The sequence below is a fragment of the Triticum aestivum genome, chromosome 2B, assembly GCF_018294505.1.
Source record: "Triticum aestivum cultivar Chinese Spring chromosome 2B, IWGSC CS RefSeq v2.1, whole genome shotgun sequence".
Classification (NCBI taxonomy): Eukaryota; Viridiplantae; Streptophyta; class Magnoliopsida; order Poales; family Poaceae; genus Triticum; species Triticum aestivum.
The window spans coordinates 534893417-534918605 of NC_057798.1; the positions used below are offsets into that span (position 1 = coordinate 534893417).

General features: G+C 47.4%; 1 pseudogene; it reads right to left on the reverse strand.

Moving 5' to 3' along the window:
* Positions 1-319: 319 nt before the first annotated feature.
* Positions 320-23235, reverse strand: LOC123039284 (uncharacterized; annotated as a pseudogene).
* Between the last annotated feature and the right edge of the window lie 1954 nt (positions 23236-25189).

Sequence of the window (25189 nt, forward strand, 5' to 3'; positions counted from 1 at the left end):
GTCCGAGGCAATTAGGGTAGGTCCAACAATTTGTTGCCCAAACTTTCTTCATAAGAAATTCCCAAGATACCTATCTTCTTGCTGATAATGAAAGCATGCAGTGTTAGGGTGCTCATGAAGAATGTTGCAAGGGCTGAAAAAACTAACTTAACTAGGAGAAATCTTCCATCATATGAAAGCATAGTTGAGCACCCAGACAGTCTTCTAATTTGTTGGCAAGTAGGGATAAAATCTATGTTAGCACTGGGAGCTAACCCTAAATATGTGAATGGGAAGTTCCCTCCTTTGCATCCGAGAGCATTGAGGAGCGGTGTGGAAATCACTTCTTGCACATAATAGGGACCGTGCCTGATTTGTCATAACTTATTTCCAATTCAGTTTGAGCTGCATAGTGTTTCAATAAATTATTCATTTGTTCCACTTGACATTGAATGACATGGACTAAAATGGCACATTCAAGTCCTGATTTTGGAGTAATACAATACGAAGATGCGATTTCAGTTTATTTAATGTCATCCTTACCTATTCCAAAGACAGTCGCTGCATTTTGCAGATACAAAATAAACACACAGAAGCGCACCAACAGTCTAAAATGTGAGCTAGCTACAGAAGCAGCCGCCAGCAGTGTGCGCGTGCGCAGCGACGAGCGAGATGTCGTCAACACAGGACCACAGAGCGTGGTTTCGGACGTCATGTGGTGGTTCCATCTATGGAACACCACGCGCATCAGGTTGGAGATTGCCGTGAAGTGGAGCTCGGCGAGTTTGGACCCGCCCGTGCCAAGGGATTCGTACAACACCTTCAGGGTCTCCTGTCCCGCGTACGCACCCACGACCAGGCACCCGTTGCCTGCGTCACCGACGGAGAACGAGAGCATGTAAGACCGTCCAGGCACATTGCTCACCTCCTGCAGCAGCGCGCACTGCAGACCGCCACCAGCTCCACGGTGCGCGTGCCGTGCGGAACGACGTGGTGCGGCGTGTCGACGTACTTGACAACCTTCGATCCCGACAAGATCATCCACCCTGGAAGAAGAGAATGCTCATCCTCGACGTTGGGCGGCACCAGCACCCCCCACGGCGTGTCCGGGAAAATGTACGTGCCCTCCTCGAAGTTCCCATTCCTCAGCAAATGAGTCCTTTTACGGTGCATCCGGCCGATATGGACTGTCCGTCGGAGCGAATTCGACGGTCCATATCCGATGCAATACACTGATGTCACGCATATTATATCAGACCCCGAGGGGCATTTTTGGGAGAAAAATATTTTGAACTGATTAGATTTTTCCTCCCAAATATTTCGAGGGTATTCTCGATAAGAATTTCAGGTTTATTTTCGGTTCGATTTTTATCCCATTCGCTAGGGTTTTACTCCCTCGTCGTGGCAAGATGTTGCGGCAAGATCCTCACTGGCGGGGAGGGGCTGCGGCAACATCCCTCGCCAACGGTAGGGTTCTATCCATGTGATAGGATCTTGCCGTGCGTCGCGGCCCCTTCCTCCCTCCACCCGAATTCCCTCACGCTATCGCACCTCCTCTTCACCGACGAACACGAGAGGACAATGACTGCCCTCCCCGCGGCAGCCGCCGGTGAAGATTCCACGCCAACCCACCTCCCATTCCTCTATGCGGGTGCCTATAGCCACGAGGTGAGTCTCTACCTCTTTCACACTCCCCACGTGCTTGTTTGCGTCCTTAGACTCACCTCTTCACCATGGCCGCAACTTGATCTGGCCATGCATATCGTCCGAAGGCAAGGTGGTCAGGCCTCTAGATGAATCATGTTCTCACTGCTGGCGGGGTACTGCATGACTGGATGAAGCCGACCGGCCTCGATGGCCAGTCCCATTCGTCCGACCTCATCCACATCGCGACAAGATCTACAAATGTTCAATTGTTGCATATGTTATATATTTCATTCAAACTCTATTCTTTCAATTTGGCTGATAGGCCAGACGTTGGATTTGGAGATCAGGAGAGATGAGAATCTATTAATTCTGAAATATACTATAGACAATTCATAGCTTATGTTGCTCAATATTTATGATGCTCGCTGCTGATTGTGCAATTGTTGTACCAGCATCAACAGACTTGGCATCTGCTTTATAATTTTTTCAGATTCACATGGGATAACCACCATTTGAAGATTAGTGTAAATTCTTATTATGATGTCTTAGCCTTGTTAAAGAGAGAATAATGATCCTCGCAGAAAGTAGATAGAAAGGAATGAGCATTCGATTCTTGAATATGTTGCATTTCATTCTTCCCTGTTTAGTTATGTGCAACGTTTGTTAGTGGACAAATTTGACAAGTAGTAATTTTTTCTCTGTTTTACAGGGTTATGACACAACATGCTATGTGATTCCCTGAGGCGAGATTGATGTACCATGGTCACCCCACTGTGCTCCTGAAGGTGCGTACAAACCTGGAGATCCCTTCAATTCAACGCACGTCCTACCATGCCACACCATGGTCGTTGCAACTCCTGCAAAGGCCCCCTATGGTACGTGATTTATTCTTGTTATCCTATACTCTCTTTTATTGACTTTGCGGCCTGCCTATGAGACATTAGCTGTGCCATTTCCTAGGATAGCTGGGATTGCGTGTTGATTCCTGCAGTGTTTTTCCTTCTATTGTCAGGCTATGCTCATGCTCGTACATTTTTCTCTCATATGAAAAGGGTATGAGCATGAGCATAGCTTCACAACAGCAATGACACAACAACAAAATCTATCTGACTGCAATGTTGTACAACAGGTAAGGAATAAAGCATGTAAAATATACCTACATCAATTCATCATAACAGAAAGTAGACAAGGGAAAAAATTGAGTGGCAAAAAATTACATGGAAGTGCTTAGACTCCACGTCTCCACCGCCTGCCCTTGGATGATCAGACCCATAATCATGGCCCTAACGATGGATGGCAAGGCTGCGGCCTGCTGCTCTCCGCGTTCCTACTAAGGCACATGGAGTGTCGCCGCTGGCCGGCTTGCCTCTGCGGCTCTGTTCGCGGGGGCCCTGCGGGTATTGGTAAGATGCAAAGGACCAGTAGACAGTGCCCCTGTGTACTCAAAGTAAACAATTTTCCATTACGGAAAATTCATTGATTAGCTTGGGGATTTGAAGTCATGACCTCTTAGAAACTCGAGGAATTAATTGGATTTGGGGAAGAGGAAGAAGATGAGAACAGGAGGGCGAGGGAGACAGATGAGTTGGCGGCATGTTCTACTTGTTCATGCGCCGCTTCTTCATAGGCTGGGATGTTTTTCTAGGAATACATATATACGTATACATGCACACGGTATGGGACCCTGCTCGGGCTGGGCCCTAGGCCGTCACACTCGCCGCCATGGCCAGGCCGGCCCTGATGGTACACTTAGAGGGTGTTTGTTTCCAGAGATTTTTTGGTGTAGGGACTAGAAAAAGTCCCTAGCAAACCAAACATGGTGGGACTTTTTTGGGACTTTTTGCTAAAAGTCCTTAGAAGCACCTCCTTGAGAGTTTTTTTTAAAAAGTCCCAGGGACTAGAAAAAGTCCTAGGACTAGAGAAACAAACACCACCTTATTTGGTTTACGTGCAAGCATTTAAGAGACACGATTTTATATGTCTTCCATGCTTGGGTGGGCTAGCAAATTAACCAAGGATCACCCCAAGCTCTCAAGTCTGAAATGTAAAATCATCCCTACTGCATGTATCTACCTTCAAGAGTTCATAACTTCATATGTCATATTGTCTGTGTAGTGGCATAGCCTGTGCCGATTGCACCTTGCATTCGCTAGTGTAGCAAAACAATTATCAACCATGAACAACAACACTAGACATTTCTACAAGTTTAGATAGTTTCATTACTTAACAATCATTTCATATACTCTAGTTGTTTTAAGACGTTCCCTTGATTCTCGTTCTAATATGTTTCTCGGTCATCGATCCAATTGTTAAATACTCAAATATATATTCTCTTCATTTTACTAACATTTTTGAGAAATATAAGTACATAACATGATCACGTTATCGATTATTCTTTCACAAGTCCATTTTTATAGTATATACTAAATATCCCGTAAGATCAGTACACATGCATTTCACAAATCATTTTTTCAACTAGCTAAATAAACAAGGGTTTTCATCATTTATACTACTAATTGTGCCCCACTACTCATTTTTGCCATTAGAAGTTACAACTGCTAAAAAATACCATTGTTTCATGAGACACTTCTTCAAAAATTCCATTAAACACCTAAAAAATGTCATCGTTCCATTAGATGTTTGCTCATATATGCCATTAAACATCATTCTTGTCAGGTCAAATCTGTTACCCATACCATATGACCAGAATACCCCTAGAGTGACATGTCAACTCTCTATCTCACAATGATAAGTGTGGCCCCCACTTGTCAGGTGTAAGCAAACGAATAATTTTAGAAGAAAAGAAGAACACTATTGGGGATCGAGTGGGACCCACACTTTATCGTAGTGAAAATAGAGGGAGAGCTGACATGTTAGTCCATGGATATTTTGGTCATATAACATGGTAAACGGGATTTGAACTGGTTGTAATTGTGTCTAGTGGCACTTTTGAGCATGCGCCTAACGGAGCGATTACATTTTTGAGCAATTAAAACTCCTGGTGGTAAAACTGAGTAGTGGGACACAACTAGTGGCATACATGACAAAAACTATATAAACTAATATATATGACGTAATAGATCCTCACTCGTTGGCTCTGGCGCATTGCTAATGGCGATGGAGGCATGTGGTTGCAGATCGTGCGCCGTAAATACCTGCGCGGACAGCCCCTCGCCTTTTGCGTTAGGTCTGGAGGGTCACAGTTCTGGAAGTCTGTCATCCACGCTGTTTTGGCTGGATCGCTGGGCTCGGGACCTCCCCTTCGCGGCGAGGTTTCCTGATCTCTTCTCCATCGCCGTTGAGTCTAGGATTTCCGTCGAGGCGGCCCTTATTGACTTACGGCGTCTCGCGTTCCGACGGCCTTTTGGGCCCCCGGAAGTTGCCGCTTGGCATGATCTCCTTGATGTCGTGGCTCTTCATGAGCCTGACTTGTCTCAGCCCCATGACCGGTTGTCTTGGCGTCTCGAGCCTTCAGACCGCTTCTCTACGAAGTCGCTGTACCGAGCCATTGCCTCCTATCCTAGCCCGTCCATCTTCGAGTATATTTGGACCATTCGTTTGCCGCTCAACATCAGAATTTTCATGTGGCAATGGATCCGTGGCCGGCTTCCCTCTGGCGTGGAGGTGATTAAACGCCATGGTCCGGGTGACGGTATCTGCCCCTTATGTGGGACGGAAGAAACCTCGAATCACATCTTCTTCTCATGCATGTCTGCCCAGTTCCTCTGGGGCTGCCTCCGTGAGGTGGTCGGTGGGGTTTGGTGTAACACCAACTTCCCTGACCTCCTTGCCGAGATTCAGGCCTCTCCCATAACGGGCCGCCACATTAGGTGGCTGCTCATTGGGACGCTTGCGTGGACGCTCTGGACTGTGCGTAATAAGCTTGTCATTCAGCGGGTTCCTCTCCGACGTGTTACTGATGCTGTGTTCAAATTGTGTGGTTACTTGCAGCTTTGGCGGCCGCTTAGCCGTCACCAGGACCGAGACGCTATCACCACCATCATCTCCGACCTTCGCGCGATGGCTCTACGCTTGGCACAACCGCTCCCTCCCCCACCGCCCGAGCCAGATTAGCTCCTTCTTGCTACTGCGGTTGTCCCGCCGCCTTTTTTGTTTTGTTTTTTTAGGGCTGTTGAGCTGTGCCCTCAGCACAACCTATTTGTACTCTATGTTCGTGTGATTGTGTGTGTGGGGGTGAACTTATGTGTACCGTTTGGCTGTGGTGGTTTGCTTTATTTATAAAACGGAGCGGAAGCCTTTTTCGGTATAGATAGATGTACGTTTTTTTAGAGTTATTATTTTTATTCATGGCAACTTAATGATTCTTTACATATAGTAATAATGGTGTGTTCTTTAGTGTTTTTATATATATCTACATTATGGATTAATAATATTTTACAATCCGACAACGTTGTAACAGTCTCTCACGATATCGGACTCAACCGGGGTGGTGATAGATGGGGTGAAGTCCGTGAACAGCTTGTTGTTTCACTATGTGGTCTCCCAAAGCAGTAATATTATGGGGAATTATGGTTGATGATCAGCCGATGGTCTCTTCAAGATTTTAGTTTAATAACTAAAGGTATTTCACATAATTTGGTCTCCCAAAGCAGTAATATTATGGGGAATTATGGTTGATGATCAATTTCTGTAGGGAGAGGGGCACTGCCCCCCCCCCCCCCCATCTCAACTAGTATTAGGCTGGTCATAGTGGAGAGTAACTTAGACTAGTAACATACATATGTTACTAGTCTATGTTACTACCTTCATAGTGGGTAGTGTCATAGGTGTGGTAACATAGTTGCCTTCATTTATTACTTTGTAGACTCATTATGCATTGGAAACCGCTATGTGATGGTAACATATTATGTTACTCTATTTGCCTCTCTCCTCATTAACTACTTGCCACATCACCAATTTTGCTTATGTGGCATCTATGTTACTACCTATGTTACTCCCACTATGACCAGCCTTAGGAGTCTGGTCACCAGCAGGGGTTGAACTACGAGTAGGTGAAGAACATGATGGTGTGTTCACGAGCACCACAAACATGTTAGGGTCAAACACATGGGCTAATTCCAAGCCGGGCTTGGTAAAGCAAGTACATTCATGCACTGTAACATGTCAAGCTGCAAAATCCCTTCCTGATTGGCCAACACTACTGCCCCTGCCCCAGCTAGGTAATGGGAACACACACGTGCATTCAATGTATATAAATGTCATCCTAATTGCAGCTTTTCTCACCGTTTTATTTGCAAGTAGACTTCGACCATCAACATCAGTGACGTGAGATACATCAGTATCTACGGCTCTTCGACGACACCAGTACCATGATTTTCAACTAAGCCAACGCGGCTTACTGTGAGAATGTGCAGGGCAGAGCAGCTAGTTTGATCGAGTCATGGAGCTACTTCCGAGACCTCTACAACTGCCAATACTATGAAGTATGCCTTCTGATTAAGCGAAATAGTTGATTGTTAAAAATGTAGCCACATCATAGCACCTTTAGTGCTGATGGAATGTTAAGATGTGTCACTCTTAAATATATGCCATCTTAGAAAGCATGCCCAGAAGGAAGTAAACATGATGTGCGAAGCACCCTGGAGTACCTTAATACTGCAATCCAAGTTGTGTTGTTGTGACCTGAGAAAACCTCTCAAAACAGGCTCTTGCCCCACTTTAGAGATAAGAATAAATTAAAATACACGGTCGAACAATACAAGGTAGCGTGAAAACCCTCTTACAAGATAACTGGACAACACAAAAGCACGTGTCTATGTTGCCGAAATATAACACAAATATGGCTGAATACAAGTGCTCCAACATCAATTTCTTTTTGAGCCATCAATGGTTTGCCATCATTCCTTTTTGAGCCATTAAGGACCAAAACAATCACATACCGTTCACGCTCAAACCAAGTCCACATAAAGCGGTCTAAAACGTGGGCTAGCTACAGAAGCAGCTGTCGAGCAGCGTGCGCGTGCATAGCGAGGAGCGAGATGTCCTCCACGACAAAGCGTGGCTTTGGACGTCACCTGTTTGGTTGCCCGTGAGAAAGAATCTTGTTGTTTGATTACCCGCATATACTATTGGGTCTTCAATTAAACAGCTCTGGGCCTGTGGTGGGAATGTTCAGATCGACAGTTTCTAGCAAGGCAAACCGAGCTAAGCCACATCAAGCACACAGGAGTGGGGCCCTTGGATGAGTGGAGGCTAGAGGGATGTGAGTTGTGTAAGTGCTTCTTTTATCACCACTAATCTCCTCCCTAATCTCCTTTCTTTCTTCTCCCCTCTAATCTACATAATCGTGCTTTGATTCGAGATAAACTCTACATAAAAAAGATGCACATCAATGTTACAGTTTCATTCAGGCGAACGGATCGTAGTTTCATCGAGCATAAATGCTCAATTTTGTGTTCACGTTTGGAGCTATTTTAGATGAATTTTGTTAAATTCATCGCGCACGATCGACCGTTTGAAATTTCCTTTGACCAGTAGCCTAATCTTGCAGTTCCTCACGACATTGTGTTGCAAGTTTTCTGTTTCGATGATTATTCATCTCGGCCTTCTCTCATTGATCCACCATGATGCGCGCACTATATTTCTTCTACTCGGTCCTCTGCTTTTCAGAGCTCTCCTATTCGTCCCTCTCGACGGCGGCGCCGTTCCTCTTGACCTTCTTGCCCGTGTCCGACTACACTGGAGTTGTTTACAGCATCGTTCATCTCGCCCTCCTCTCTCTCACCCTACTGCACTGGCTCTGCCATGGCACGCGCACTGCATTTCTGCTTCTTTGTCCTTTATACCCCTGCGGTCGTTCTCTGCGACGACGAGGCTAGCAACTAGTTCAGCGAGCCACTGACAGGGTCGCTCGCGCATGACTCTGTGCTCGTCGTGTTGGACGCGGAGCCACGGCCATCGTCCACCGCAGTCGCCATGGTCTGACACGCACTGCATTTCTCCTCACTGTTCCTGTGTCTCAATGCTCATCCGCACGTACTTTCTCTGCGGCGGTGACGCTATCAACTAGTTCGTCGTGACGCCCATAAGAACACTCGCCCGAGACTCCGTGCTCATCGTGTCGGACGATGCACCGCAGTCACCGTTCACCACAGTCGCGAGGCACAGTGTGTGTGTGTGTGTCAAGTGTAAGTGTGTGTGTTAAGTGTAAGTGTCACTCCCTCCATTTTACAATGTAGTGCACCCGCGCTTTCCAGATCTAAGTTTGACCGTAAATTTAACCAACGAGATCAATTGCGGCGGGAGCAAAAGTTATACCACTGAATTCGTAGCCGCAATCGGTCTCGTTGGTTAAATTTAGGGTCAAACTTAGATCTCGGGATGCGTGGGCGCACTATATTATAAAACGGAGGAAGTAGCTCTTAATCATATCCCGCGTATACAACCGAACACTATGTAGTTGCATGAACCGAGCCAATGCAGGCAACCAAACGCTATGCCAAAATTGCTTCCTTAATACAAGAGGCCTAAATACGGGCAACCAAACAATGTGGATGCCAACTTTTTACTTGAGCCATGCTGAGCTAGCCAGGCCGGCTCCTACGGCTACCAAACACGTCCGTGGTGATTCAGCTGTGGAACACCACACGCATCAGGTTGGCAATCGCCGTGAAGTGGAGGTGAGCTTGGACCCGCCCGTGCCTTGGGACTCGTACGGCACCTTGGTCTCCTACCCCGCGTACGCGCCCACGACCACCGACCCGCTGCAACCATTGCCCGCGTCACCAACGGAGAACGAGAGCTTGTACGATCGTCCAGGCACGGTGCTCACCTCCTGCAGCAGCGTGCACTCCAAACCGGCGACCAGCTCCACGGCGCACGCGCCGTGCGGCACAACGCAGTGCGGTGTGTCGACGTACTTGACGACCTTCGATTCCGACATGGTCATCCACCCTAGAAGATGCGAGTGCTCGTCCTCGACATTGGGCGGCATCAGCACCCGCCACGGCGTGTCCCGGAAGATGTACGGGCCCTCCTCGAAGTCCCCATTCCTCAGCATGTTGCCTGTTCGTTCCGAGTTAGGCTAGCCATAGTGGGAGTAACTTAGATAGTAATATAGCACATTCCAAGACATATATGCTTATGTGGCATGAAGTTAATAAAAAGAGAGGTGCTTGTGGTAACATAATATGTTACCATAACATAACGCACCCCAATGCAAAATGAGTCTACAACATAATAAATAAAGACTTACATGACACTACACTTATATTACTACCCACTATGATGGTGGTAACATAGACTAGTAACATATGTATGTTACTAGTCTAAGTTACAATGTGCTATGACTAGCCTTAGATTTCTCAATTGATCACATATACTCCTCCAGTAGTTCCTTTCAGACATGCCGAAAATTATTATCGTACATACAACTAGAATGATTATGATGGGGAGGTTAGAGGGCCTTAATGGCGACGGCGATGACGACAGGGCCGCACGCGGGTTCTCCTCGATGCCGGTGTTGTGGATGGACATGCATACATCGCTATGCTTCGCCCTGAAGGCCCAGGAAGAGGAGTCCCAGCCGGTGTTGGTGTACACGGTCTGGATGGGAAGCATGCCGGAGTTGGGGGCGACCGACACGTTGAGCTTCTCTTCCTGGGCGCACGACCGAGCCGCGATCAAGGTTATGGAGTAGTACATGTGACGGGTGACATTGAACTGCGTCCGGATGGTGGCGTCGTTGCCAGACGCAAGGCGTTGGCTCCCTCGGGCACCGCCAAGATCATGTCATCCTGCTTGTGCCCTGACTCGATGTACTCGATGAACCCTGAAGTCTCCCAGTATGGTACCGAGTAGCTCCCCGTCACCATCGTGCCATTCTTCAACTGTGACTTCTCGGGTCCCTTTTTGAAGTTTTCGTTGGGTAGCAGGCCTAGGCAGACAGATGCATGGTAATTTTTAACATACCTATAAAGTTAATCAAACGGATTTGCTAATTTCTATCTAGACGAGAGTTAACAAAGTCACATGTCTAACATCCACACCATTTGATCAACGTCTGTCATGAAACAACGTCTGTCCATCTTTGCGGACGACGTCCACTGGTAGAAAAAGAGGCTTCCGTCCAGCCCCATTAGTCGCGAAACTGTAGGAACCGCGACTAATGAAGTCTTTAGTCGCGGTTCGGCAGACGAACCGCGACCAAAGGCTTGGGCCAGGGCGCTCGGTGGCCAGCTGGTGCACGTGAGGGGCTTTAGTCGCGGTTGGCCAGGCCAACCGCGACTAAAGGTGCCCAAAGGCCTTTAGTCGCGGTTGGCCTGGCCAACCGCGACTAAAGCTCCTCCCCTATATATACCAGTTCAGCGCACTCACTTAGCCATTTGGTGCCACTTCTCTTCACAAGGGGGTGTAGGTTTGCTTTTGGTTCCTCTTATGCACACAAGGTGTTTGATGAAATGCCCAACAGCGTGAAACAAACATGATATGAAGTGTTGGAGGCACACTTGAGGTTCCTCCTCGATCGCGGTTAGCAACTTGAACCTTTCATGCATGTGTGTCATTGATAAAATATGCATGTGTGTTGTTCATTGTTTAATTTCTATTGTTTATAGCTAGTTACTTTAACAAATGCATGATGGTTAATTATATATTTTATATTATAATAATGCAGATGAATCGGCAATGGATGTACGGTAACCGACTCTCCCGCGAGTTCACTACGGGTTTGAAAGATTTCCTCGTAGTGGCTAATGCGAACAAGCAGAAGGGTTTTGTTATCTGTCCATGTGTTGACTGTAAGAATCAAAAGGGTTACTCTTCCTCAAGAGAAGTTCACCTGCACCTGCTTCGGCACGGTTTCATGCCAAGCTATAATTGTTGGACCAAGCATGGAGAAAGAGGGGTTATAATGGAAGAAGATGAAGAAGGGGATGATTTCATCGATGAAAGCTATCTTGCTGATCATTTCGGTGATACTTTCATGGAGGATGCTGAAGGTGAAGGGGAAGGTGAAGGGGCAGGTGAAGGTGAAGGTGAAGGGGAAGGTGAAGGTGAAGGTGAAGAAGAGGCACGTGATGAGACCGTTGATGATCTTGGTCGGACCATTGCTGATGCACGGAGACGCTGCGAAACTGAAAAGGAGAGGGAGAATTTGGATCGCATGTTAGAGGATCACAGAAAGTCGTTGTACCCTGGATGCGATGATGGTCTGAAAAAGCTGGGCTGCACACTGGATTTGCTGAAATGGAAGGCACAGGCAGGTGTAGCTGACTCGGCATTTGAAAACTTGCTGAAAATGTTGAAGAATATGTTTCCAAAGAATAACGAGTTGCCCGCCAGTACGTACGAAGCAAAGAAGGTTGTCTGCCCTCTAGGTTTAGAGGTTCTGAAGATACATGCATGCATCAACGACTGCATCCTCTACCGCGGTGAATACGAGAATTTGAATGAATGCCCGGTATGCACTGCATTGCGTTATAAGATCAGAGGCGATGACCCTGGTGACGATGTTGAGGGCGGGAAACCCAGGAAGAGGGTTCCCGCCAAGGTGATGTGGTATGCTCCTATAATACCACGGTTGAAACGTCTGTTCAGGAACAAAGAGCATGCCAAGTTGTTGCGATGGCACAAAGAGGACCGTAAGTCGGACGGGGAGTTGAGACACACCGCAGATGGAACGCAATGGAGAAAGATCGACAGAGAGTTCAAAGATTTTGCAGCTGACGCAAGGAACATAAGATTTGGTCTAAGTACAGATGGCATGAATCCTTTTGGCGAGCAGAGCTCCAGCCATAGCACCTGGCCCGTGACTCTATGCATCTACAACCTTCCTCCTTGGTTGTGCATGAAGCGGAAGTTCATTATGATGCCAGTGCTCATCCAAGGTCCGAAGCAACCCGGCAACGACATCGATGTGTACCTAAGGCCATTAGTTGATGAACTTTTACAGCTGTGGGGCAGACCTGGTGTCCGTGTGTGGGATGAGCACAAAAAAGAGGAATTTAACCTACGAGCGTTGCTTTTCGTAACCATCAACGATTGGCCTGCTCTTAGTAACCTTTCGGGACTGTCAAATAAGGGATACAATGCATGCACGCACTGCTTACATGAGACTGAAAGTGTACATTTGCCAAATTGTAAGAAGAACGTGTACCTTGGGCATCGTCGATTTCTTCCGAAAATTCATCCAGTAAGAAAGAAAGGCAAGCATTACAACGGCAAGGCAGATCACCGGCCGAAGCCTGCGGAACGCACTGGTGCTGAGGTATTTGATATGGTCAAGGATTTGAAAGTCATCTTTGGAAAGGGTCCTGGCGGACAATCAGTTCCGAAGGGAGCTGACGGGCACGCAGCCATGTGGAAGAAGAAATCTATATTCTGGGAGCTAGAATATTGGAAAGTCCTAGAAGTCCGCTCTGCAATCGACGTGATGCACGTTACGAAGAATATTTGCGTGAACCTCCTAAGCTTCTTGGGCGTGTATGGGAAGACAAATGATACAAAGGAAGCACGGCAGGACCAGCAACGTTTGAAAGACCCTGATGACCGGCATCCGGAATGGTTTCAAGGTCGTGCCAGCTACGCTCTGACCAAAGAAGAGAAGGTCATCTTTTTTGAATGCCTGAGCAGTATGAAGGTCCCGTCTGGATTCTCGTCCAATATAAAGGGAATAATAAACATGGCGGAGAAAAAGTTCCAAAACCTGAAGTCTCACGACTGCCACGTGATTATGACGCAATTGCTTCCGATTGCTTTGAGGGGGCTCCTGCCGGAAAATGTTCGAGTAGCCATTGTGAAGCTATGTGCATTCCTCAATGCAATATCTCAGAAGGTAATCAATCCAGAAGATCTACCACGGTTACAGAACGATGTGATCCAATGTCTTGTCAGTTTCGAGTTGGTGTTCCCGCCATCCTTCTTCAATATTATGACGCACCTCTTGGTTCACCTAGTCGAAGAGATTTTCATTCTCGGTCCTGTATTTCTACACAATATGTTCCCCTTCGAGAGGTTCATGGGAGTATTAAAGAAATATGTTCGTAACCGTGCTAGGCCAGAAGGAAGCATCGCCAAGGGCTATGGAAATGAGGAGGTAATTGAGTTTTGTGTTGACTTTGTTCCTGACCTTAAGCCGATTGGTCTTCCTCGATCGCGGCACGAGGGGAGACTAAGTGGAAAAGGCACGATCGGAAGGAAATCAACGACATGTATGGACGGCCATTCTCTGACTGAAGCACACCACACTGTACTGACCAATTCCAGCTTGGTGGCTCCGTACTTTGAGAAACACAAGAATATTTTACGCTCGGACAACCCGGGGAAGCCTGAATCCTGGATTAGGAAGGCCCACATGGAGACTTTCGGCAGTTGGTTGAGAAAACATTTAATGAATGACAATGATGTTGTAGATCAGCTGTACATGTTGGCCAAGACACCATCTTCGACTATAACGACTTTCCAAGGGTACGAGATAAATGGGAATACATTTTACACGATCGCCCAAGATAAAAAGAGCACCAACCAAAACAGTGGTGTCCGCTTTGATGCAGCAACCGAGAATGGGCAAAAGGTCACATATTATGGTTACATAGAGGAGATATGGGAACTTGACTATGGACCCTCCTTTAAGGTCCCTTTGTTCCGGTGCAAATGGTTCAAGCTAACAGGAGGTGGGGTAAAGGTGGACCAGCAATACGGAATGACAATGGTGGATTTCAACAATCTTGGTTACCTTGACGAACCATTCGTCCTAGCGAAAGATGTCGCTCAGGTTTTCTATGTGAAGGACATGAGTAGCAAACCGAGGAAACGGAAAGATAAGAAAACGATCAGTACATCATGCGATGATCCAAAGCGCCACATTGTTCTTTCAGGGAAAAGAAACATCGTGGGAGTGGAGGACAAGACAGACATGTCAGAAGATTATAATATGTTTGCTGAAATTCCGCCCTTCAAAGTGAACACCGACCCAAGCATTAAGTTAAATGATGAGGATGCTCCATGGATACGGCACAATCGTAAGCAAGCAGGGACACAAGGGAAGAAATGATGTGTAATAATTTATTGTACCAAACTTTGTTGAATGGATCATGTGAATTATATTACCCGTGATGTGTTTGGTGTCCATTTTCGAATGATTCGAGATACCACTGATGATACATGAAATTTGGAGTGATTTAGTCATACTCCTGCCTAGGCGTATAAAATTTTGAATTGAATTAGTTTTATTTTTCTGAATTTTTTGATATATTATTTGTATTTTTAACATTTTGAATTGAATTAGTTTTATTTTTCTTAATTTTTTGATATATTATTTGTATTTTTAGAATTTTGAATTGAATTAGTTTTATTTTTCTGAATTTTTTGATATAATATTTGTGTTTTTAACATATTGAATTGAATTAGTTTTATTTTTCTGAATTTTTTGATATATTATTTGTGTTTTTAACATATTGAATTGAATTAGTTTTTTTTCTGAATTTTTTGATATATTATTTGTATTTTTAACATTTTGAATTGAATTAGTTTTATTTTTCTTAATTTTTTGATATATTATTTGTATTTTCAGAATTTTGAATTGAATTAGTTTTATTATTCTGAATTTTTTGATATAATATTTGTGTTTTTAACATATTGAATCGAATTAGTTTTATTTTTCTGAATTTTTCGATATATTATTTGTATTTCTAACATTTTGAAAAAGAAAAAGTATTTTAAGAACACCTTTAGTCGCGGTTGGCCTGCCCAACCGCGACTAAAGGTCGTTGCGCGCGGGAACAAAAACCCGCCAAAAAAGCCCTTTAGTCGCGGGTCTCCTCTCCAACCGCGGCTAAAGGTTACCCTTTAGTCGCGGGTCGCCTCCCCAACCGCGACTAAAGGTACCCTTTAGTCGCGGGTCGCCTCCCCAACCGCGACTAAAGGGGGGGGGGCTTTAAATACAAGGGCCCGAACCCCTTCTCGTCTTCTCCGATTCAACACCGCGCCGAAGGTCTGCCGCCCCGTCTCGCCCTCGCCCTCGACGCCGCCCGCCGTCGCCCTCGCCCTCGACGCCGCCCGCCGTCGCCCTCGACGCCGCCCGCCGTCGCCCTCGCCCTCGACGCCGCCCGCCGTCGCCCGCCGTATGTTTGCCGCGCGCCGCCTCGCTCGCCCTCGTCGGCCGCGCGCCGCCTCGCTCGCCCTCGTCGCCGCCTCGCTCGCCCTCGTCGGCCGCGCGCCGCCTCGCTCGCCCGCCCTCAACGCCGCCGGCCGGCCTCTCGGTACTGCCGCGCGCGCGCACGGGCCACCGGTCTCAGACAGAGAGCGAGATCGTGGAGAGAGAGAGGGGCGCCGCGGGCCACCGGAATTTTTTCTTTTTTTTCTTTTTTTGTTCTTTTTAATTTTAACTAGTTAATTAGTTTAACAAAAACGGTAAAATAACTTAAAACTTGATAATTAACAAAAAAACCGTAAAATTTGATAATTAACAAAAAAACGTATATAAAACTTGATAATTAACAACAAAAAAGGGGGGGGCTATAAATACAAGGGCCCGAACCCCTTCTCGCCCGCCGCCCCCTCTCGCCCACGTACGGCGCCCGCCGCCCCCTCTCGCCCTCGTACGCCGCCCGCCGGCCTCCCTCGCCCACCGCGCCGCCTCTCGCCCGCCCTCAACGCCGCCGGCCGGCCTCGCTGCCCTCAACGCCGCCGGCCGGCCTCGCCGCCCTCAACGCCGCCCCCCAATCCACCTCGGGCCGGCCTCGCCGCCCTCAACGCTGCTCTACAGAGAGCGATGAGATCGTGGAGAGAGAGAGAGAATTTTTTTTTGTTCACTTAATTAATTTGTTTTTACTACATGTTTTCAGGACTGACATAATGGCGGACGATAGAGCTGACCCGATTATGGACAACTATGATCCGGACGGTGAAGCACATATGTTCGGCATCATAAACGGCGATATTCTATATGTGCCGACCGGACAAGAAGAAGATGATATCTCTTCTTATCTGAACCTTGACGGTGAAGATGAAGGGCGCCGTCAGCAAGATGATGCCGAACAAACGTCGATAAACGACGATCTTCAAATGGAAGTAGCAACCACCTCCGGCGCCGAGGTATATATATATACATTGAGCCTCTGGTGATACAAACTAACTGATTTGAATAAATATGTGTGGACTAACGCGCGCGACTCTCTTTCTTATTTTAGCCCTCGGCCGGATCGTCGAAACAATCGAGTACGTCGTCAAAGCGTGGCGCAACCAAGACGATGAAACAAGGAGAAACATGCACCATCGAGGTTGTCGACAGTGCAACCGGCAGGCCGCTGGAGCCCCGCAAGAACGCCACCAAGTTTGTCAACCAATGCGGAGCCATTGTTAGAGACAACGTCTCGATCACCGTCCAGGAGTGGAATAAGCCAAAGAAGGCACGAATTGCTGGTTTCACTTTTGTCGATAAGAGAACAAAAAAAGATTGCTTCAAAAAGCTTATGGAACATTTCGTTCTACCTCCGGAATACAACAAATTCGATGAGGAGGGTAACAAGATTGAGGAAAACAAGGAGAGGAGGAGGCTAGTCAAACAGTTCGCTCTTCATAAGATGGCCGACGCATTCCGGAAATTCAAGCAAAATCTAGCCCATGACTTTGTCAAGCAGAACAAGACTCCGGATTTCAAAGGACAATATGAGAAACTGAAACATGATTGGCCAGAATTTGTGAAGCAAAAGAAATCGGAGCAGTTCATTCAAATATCGAAAAAAATAAGGAAAATGCGGCTAAGAAGGAGTACAATCATATTATGGGGCCAGGAGGGTATCGCCTTTGGGAGCCTAGGTGGGAGAAGATGGAGAACGAGCTGAGGGCGCGAGGAATCCGTCCAGGTACGGAGGGATGGGACCCAAGGGCCAAAAGCTGGTGGTACGGGCATGGGGGAACGCTGAACCCGGAGACAGGGGACTGTGTTTACCGGGGCAAAATAATTAAACCCACCCAAGCCCTTATTGACGCAATGAGGGATGCTCAAGAGGGGAAGATCAAGTTCAACAGAGAGAACGACGCGCTGACAAAAGCCCTCGGGAATCCTGAACACGGAGGACGTGTACGAGGCATGGGGCACATTCCGTGGAAAATAGGGTTCCCCCAGAACGATGACCCGTACGGTTACAGAAGCCGGAAGAGAAAGATGGATCGGGAAGCAGATGTTGTGGCGCGGTTGGCATCGGAAATGGATGTGATGAAGAAAACCGTGAGTGTACTAGTAGCCGAACGAGATGCAGCTCGGGCGCAGCATGAAGATCATCCAGCGGATCTCAGAAGCCAGCAGCGGAGAAGCAGTGTGGCTTCCACGGAGGCCCCACCGGCTGGTGCAGATGCACCGACGATCGAAATTACTGCACCGGAGCCTCTGGTGGTCGAAATTACTGCACCGGAGCCTCTGGTGGTCGAAATTACTGCACCGGAGCCTCCTCGCTACCCCGTGGACGATATAAAGGAGATGAAAGAATGTCATCTGTATTATCCTATCGGGAACATGTCCATGAAGGTAGCCATCGGCAGTGCTTTACCATGTTTACCTGGAGCACTCCACCACAACACCCCCATTCAAGATGGCTATGCTCGTGTCACGGTGGAGGACATAGTCCAAGGGTTTGAGGACCTGGAGATTGACATTGCTACACCTGAAGGGGAGAAAAGACTTGGAGATGTCAAGCGCCATTTCATTCTATGGCAAAAGAAGTTTATCAAGTTTCCAGGCGAGGCGCCAAGGACAACAAGTCCACCCCCCTACGGTGGTGGCGGTTCACCTACACCTCCGTCACGTCAGCCGACGCCCCCCAGTCCACAACGTCCGGCGGGTGATCAGACGCCGCCCCCCAGTCCTCGTCCGGCGGGTGATCAGACGCCGCCCCCCAATCCACCTCCGGCAAAGAAGCAGAAGCAGTCCTGGATTATTAACCCGGACCCTTATGTACCTAAGACCACAAAGGTACCGGAGCCATCATTGAAGCCTCTCCCCACAAGGCCTTGGGAACGTAGTGCCGAGGAAACTGCCGCGGCCGCGGCTGCTGATCATGAGAAATGGAAGGCGGACTGCAAGAAGAAAAGAGAGCCCGAGCCCAAGCCAGTATTTTCTGATGAGCAAAAGAAGTGGGCTAAGTCATTTTTGAGCACACCGTCCCAAGCCGCGAAGAATCTGCCTGACGACTATGCACGTGAACTTCGTAGGCAGGCACTCATGTTGAAGGAGAAGAAAGAGCGGGCGGAGAACCAGGAGAACAAAGCCTTGGAGGAGGCCGAGAAAACGGAATTAGAAAGTAAAAAAAGCGGGAAACGAGTTGCCCAGCTCGGGGAACAAAGTAAACAATCGATTGCCCCGCTTATAGTGAAAGCCGCCGGTCCGGATGACCCCGATATCATAGCAGCTGCGGCAGCACATGGATTGACTGTAACGAGTGCCAGAGAACAAGCGGCCAACTTAGGTATTACTCTTCGTGAACTGTTAGGCCTTGATGAGGCGCCAGTGAAGGAGGTAGTAATTACATATGTGAAGAATGGGCCTCTCGTCGAGCCTGCGCAGGAACAGGATCTACCTCCACAAATGAAAGGTCTGCTGAAATGGTACAAGGGTTACATAAAAAATAAAAACGCCAAAGAATATATTTATGCGGAAGTTAGATATGAGCATCACTTCAAACATTACTATGTACAAATTCATCTGAGTGAATTGTTCCAGCTTTTCAATCTGCGCGAGCTCGACAAATCTATCATCAGTTGCTACGTTCTGTAAGTGATTTATTTCTACCCCATCTCGTTCATATTGCCTGCACTATATATATGTCCTAACTATATTGTTGTGTCCGCTATTATACATGCAGAATGAAGATTAAGGAATGCAGAGTAAGGAACATCCATGATGTTGGGTTCATTGACCCACACATCGTTAATGGATATGTGTTGGAGCATCACCCCGCCGACATGGAGGCAGACCTGTGGCAGTTTCTTACAAAGCAGGAACTCAAAAGTGATATTCTATTTCCTTACCATTTTGGGTGAGTGTTTCTGTCTTGAGCACATTCTCTTTTGTTTACTCCATGCATGGTATGTGGCCGGCTAATCGATGAGTTATGCATGACGTACTGTGCATGTATCGTGTCCGCAGGTTCCACTGGATTCTGCTAGTAATTAAAGTTGACACCTCAGAATGTCTCGTCCACGACTCTCTGAATAAGGATCCAAAGCTTTGGGTCGACATGAGAAGAATGCTGCAGAAGTAATTATTTTCATTCATTTGCGCTCTATATCGATCGGCCTATTTCGTTCATTTCCTAATATCAAGTAACTAATAACTCTCTTGTTCATTTAATTTTCTTTGCCTCGTAGGGTTTGGAGACGGTTCGTAGATACAAAGGTCGGTGAATTCAAAAAAGAGCTAGAATTCAAAAGGGCAAAGGCTAAGAATGGTGAGGATATTCAGCCAGCGGGGACCAATCTATGTGCATACTATGTCTGTGAGATGATCCGGAGATACACCTCTGAGCGGGTTCCGAGTGATACCAATGCTCAGAGGAATAACCTCCGGATGATGCTTAGTCCAGAAGCTCGCTTCCGACCACTTCAAGAGGAACTAGCTGGATGGTTCAGGAGGGAAGTCCTCCATCCTAAAGGAGAACACCATTACGAGGACGTAGAACTTTATATGCATTAAATTATGTATGGAAACTTGTTCAAAATTGTATATGGTCATCCGATGATATTGAATATATATTGTATATTCCTCTTGAATTCTTTTTGGTTTTAATTTCAAATTTGTTTGAAATTGTACATTCATATGCATGTATGTAGTACCGTAGAATATGTGAAACTCCTTCAAAATTAAAATAAAGCACAAAAGAAATAAAACAATACAAATTAAACAGAAAACAGGTTTAAGGGGGGGGCTAAAACCCTAAACCTGCGGCGGCCTTTAGTCGCGGTTGGCCAGAAGAACCGCGACTAAAGGTCCTCCGCCCCGACGGCCACCTGGCGCCGACGTGGACGGGCCTTTAGTCGCGGTTCTTAAGCAACCGCGACTAAAGGGTGGGGCCTTTAGTCGCGCCCGTTCGGTCGCGGTTGCGCAACCGCGACTAATGGCAGTTGCGAACCGCGACCAAAGGCCCTTTTTCCACCAGTGGTCGCAGTTTTCATCAAGCCCAAGCCAGAGGAGCTTGAGGCGTGCAAGAACATTCTGGATCTGTTTGGAGAGGCTTCCGGACTGCGGATAAATATGATGAAATCTGTGACACTTCCAATTAGGTGTAATGAAGAGGAGATCACAATGGCCTGTGAGGAATTGGGCTGCCAGAAAGGGGCTTTCCCAATCAAGTATTTGGGGCTGCCGTTGACCCTTAGAAAGCAGTCGGCATCGCAGTTGCAGTACTTGGTGGACCAGATGGTGAACTTCTTACCAAAATGGGAAGCGGCCTTAATGCCGAAGAGTGGAAGACTAAGGTTGGTGCAGTCGGTGCTTTGTGCTATGCCCATTCACGCCATAATGGCCCTGGATTTGCCTGCTAAGACTATATCTGCGATGAACAAAGTGTGCCGTGGTTTCTTATGGCGCAGACGGGCAGAGGCCAACGGTGGCAACTGTGCGGTGGCATGGGATTCGGTGTGTTCACCGAAATGGGCTGGTGGTCTAGGTATACCCAATCTCAAGTGGCTTAATGTGGCTATGCAAACTAGATGGCCGTGGTTGGCAAGAGTGGATGAAAGTAGACAATGGACAGAGTTCCGCATAAAGGTACCAAGGGAGGCATTGCAACTTTTCCGGGCGGCAACGCGAATCGAAGCAAGGTGTGGCCTCACTACCCTTGTCTGGGAAGATCGGTGGATTGATGGCATGAGAGCACAGGAGATCGCACCGTCCATATACAGCATAATCCCGCCGCGGATAAAGGCGACAATGACGGTTGCCACGGCCATCGAGGATGGGGCTTGGGCAATGGAGATTGGCCCGAACCTTGGGGTACAAGAGTTGCATGAATTCCTCGAGTTATGGACTAGAGTGAGCACATGGGAGCCGCAACTCGACGTACCAGACTCTGTTGCATGGGCATGGGAGCCCAACGGTCACTTTTCCGTAAGATCCGCGTACGCAGCAAAGTTCTGGGGCCGAACGATGGACCCAATGGCCCAGCTGACTTGGAAATCGAGGGCCCCATCCACATGCAAATTCTTCGCCTGGTTTGCGTTCAGGAACAGATGTTGGACCTCGGATCGCCTTGCCAAAAGGGGGCTACCACACCAGGAGGCATGCCCCTTTTGTGACCAGGGGGAAGAAACCATAAACCACGTGCTACTCACGTGTGTGCTCGCGAGATCGGTATGGGCGGTGGTATGCGAAGCTTTGGGGAAGGTGGAATGGTCACCGATGGAACATGATTCGCTTGCCCTATGGTTAAGGGACAAGCACGGGATGGACAGCAACAATCGGAGGGATCTACAACTATCTTCCTACTTGTACTTTGGGAGCTGTGGAAGCATAGGAATGCGATTGTCTTCGAAGGGGCATCGCCTTCTATCATGGGAACTATTGGTAGGATTACGACGGAAGGAAGGTTATGGTTGCAAGCCGGGAAGTTCAAAGGGAAGGTAGACCCTTTCTTCCTTCGGCTAGAGTGGTGGGCGAGGAATGAGTAATCCATTGTAATAATACTCTTGTAATCTCGGTGGAGGCATGCTTTTTGCCTTTCTTCTTTAATATATAATATGCACACTCTTGCATATTCGAGAAAAAAATTGATTAATCAAATAAAAGAAAAAATATGCATAAATCTTCACATAAAATCAAATGATGTGTAGGATTTAGATTAGTTAATTCTCAATCTAGATGAAACTAGACACACCCTTAATCAAATGTCCTAATCGACGTACAGATATACATTTTCAAATAATCGGATTATCATGGTGCAAATGAACACAAACAGGTACCAAAAGTTGGATCTAATAAATCAAATGAGATCATGGAAAAAATTGTATGAAATATAGTCCTCAAAGGTTCATATGGATTTTCTTTAAATCAAATATGCCTAGGCATCTGTTCTTAAAGATACTGCACATCAAGTGATAATGTCCAGTTAACAATCAGCACTTGATATTGAGCTAAGGAAATCAGAATATTTTGCAGCTTGAACGAATCTTCAACGTTTTCGATCACACACTGATATGTCCAACAAATAACTTGTCACATGATATTTCGTCCAGAAAGATCACTGACATAGCTGGCCTGATACACTCCAGTTAGATCGAATGTGAACAGACAAATATTCTGAAGAAACAGATCAGTTGGCCATGTTCATGTACATGTCAACATAACACAAATCTCAAGTCTGATGAGTGGTATATGAACAATGCATGTGTATACCATGTGATGGGAAAGGCGAAACCTGTGTATACACACGTGTATGCCTGGCCTGTGAACAATGCACATGCCCATGCATGATCAACATAATACTGTAACTTCCATACAAAGTGAGACAAGTAACATACTCCCTCCGTCCGGAATTACCTATCTACAACGGTTGTACATGAGTATTAGTAGTTCTTACCATCGGTGACGGCAGAAGCCGCTCGAGCAGCCACGGCAACGAGCAAGAAGAGCGCCGTATAAAGCGTGCTCTTCGTCATGGCCTCCAACAGTAACCCTTCTCACGATTGTCTATATGGTTCCTTAGCTTTGCACTTGTACCGCTCGTCTTTCTCGAGCTCTATATGTGGGTAGAAATGAACCAACAAATCAAGCTACCGCAGTACGTACCCACCGACCGTATGGTTTTCAGCACTCGGTTTTGGAGTAAACCATCCTAGACCAGTGCAAGGGCTTATATTAAGCCCTGTGGCGCTTATTAGCGGCCGGACTGAGCCTGACACCGACGATCATGCATACCCCGCGTAGCGAAGTGCGGCCACCGCCCACTTGACCCATCACGGTGAGATGCGTCGGTTGGCGCACGCGAACGACTTCAGGCATCACTTCTCTGGTTTCCGACGGTCGCGGCTCGAGACGATGAAGATTGCCGTACGCGTTGGGTAGTGGTGATCTCTCTTCTTTTTTTTGCGGGGAGGGTTGTGGTGATCTACAGACCGGCCGGCTGGCTAGCTGCAGCCGCGGCAGGGGGAGACCCAGCGTGCATTCACGTGGCGACACGACTCCTCCGTGTGGCCAGCAGAAGTTTCCGCCTGAGTTTCCACGCGCGCACAGTGCCCGATGTGTCGGCTCTCGTGGCGCTTTAATTGGTCCAGACTCCATAGGGCAGCCGGCTGTGGCGGAGCAAGCAGAACTGTTTTGTTTTTTCGCGGCCCGAGAGCCGGCACATTGGGCGCCGCAATTGTCTAGTGGAAGCTGGAGATGAATATTCTCTTCATTTTTTTTGCTATTTTTCTGCTAATACGATGAATCTTCTTCTAGTCTTGTACTCCCCTCCATTCCTAAATATAAGTCTTTTTAAAAACTTTAATACGGACTTCATACAGAGCAAACGAGTGAATCTACACTCTAAAAAATGTCTATATTGATATATCTACGAAGACTTGTATTTAAAAACAGAGGGAGTAGTATAATTTGTTCTAAAACGCTTTTGTTTGGGTTTAGTTAACTTTTTTTTGTGTAGGACGAGTTTGTTAACCTTTTGACCTCTTTCAAAACTTATTTCATCTTATCTTTGATGATAGCTCCATTTATATTAGCACCATCAATAAACGTGGTTGTACTATAATCATCATACATGGTGCCTTTCATCGTCAACACTGACGGCAAAAAAAGAAAACTTACACGCGCAGGAAGAGAGCACCAGCATGGCATATAGTGGCCCGCGTATGGTAAAGTAGTGATGTTGGAGGCTTGTGTCGCACCGACGGTGCCAACACCACCATGTGACTAATGAGTGGGACCAAGTGTGGGTCTGCGTGTGTGCGTGGCCAGCTGGCCGTGGTAGGGCTGTGTACCTAAACCTCACGAGGCGTGTGTGTGGGTTCAGAGTTGTATGAACTAAATTCTGAAATCTCACCCCTTTCCCCTTGCTCATCCCCTTCCGCAAGTTTTCTCATCCCCCTTCTCTAGATCCCTCTCCTGCCTACTCTGGTCTCGTGCGATCTAGATCAGGGCGTTACAACTGGAAATCAGAGGCTCAATTCCTGGCCAAAAAATTTCTCTGTTGCTCCTGATTCAGATCGGTAACATCCACCGCCACGGGTGTGACTTGCTCCGGCGAGTTCACACGACATCGCCGGCGGGGTTCGATCTAGCAGGCGCGTGCGACGGCCCCATCCAAGCCATCCGTCCAGACCCGGCAGCTGCTGGCAGCCATGGACGTCAACAACACCAGCCTCAAGCGCATGCTCGAGGCACTCCTCAACCGCTGCGATGCACAGAAGATCGACAACAAAAAGCGCCTGGAGGTGCAAACGACCTTCAACAACCAGATCTCCACGGAGCTGCGAACCCTCGGCAAGCAAATTGACCTTACCCAAGCCGACGTGGACGAGACGCGCAAGGCCTTGGAGCGCTCCCCGTCGCCGCAGTCCTTGGGATCGGGTGCGGTAATCAACCCTCCACCACCTCTGCCACCCCCTCCCCTGCGTC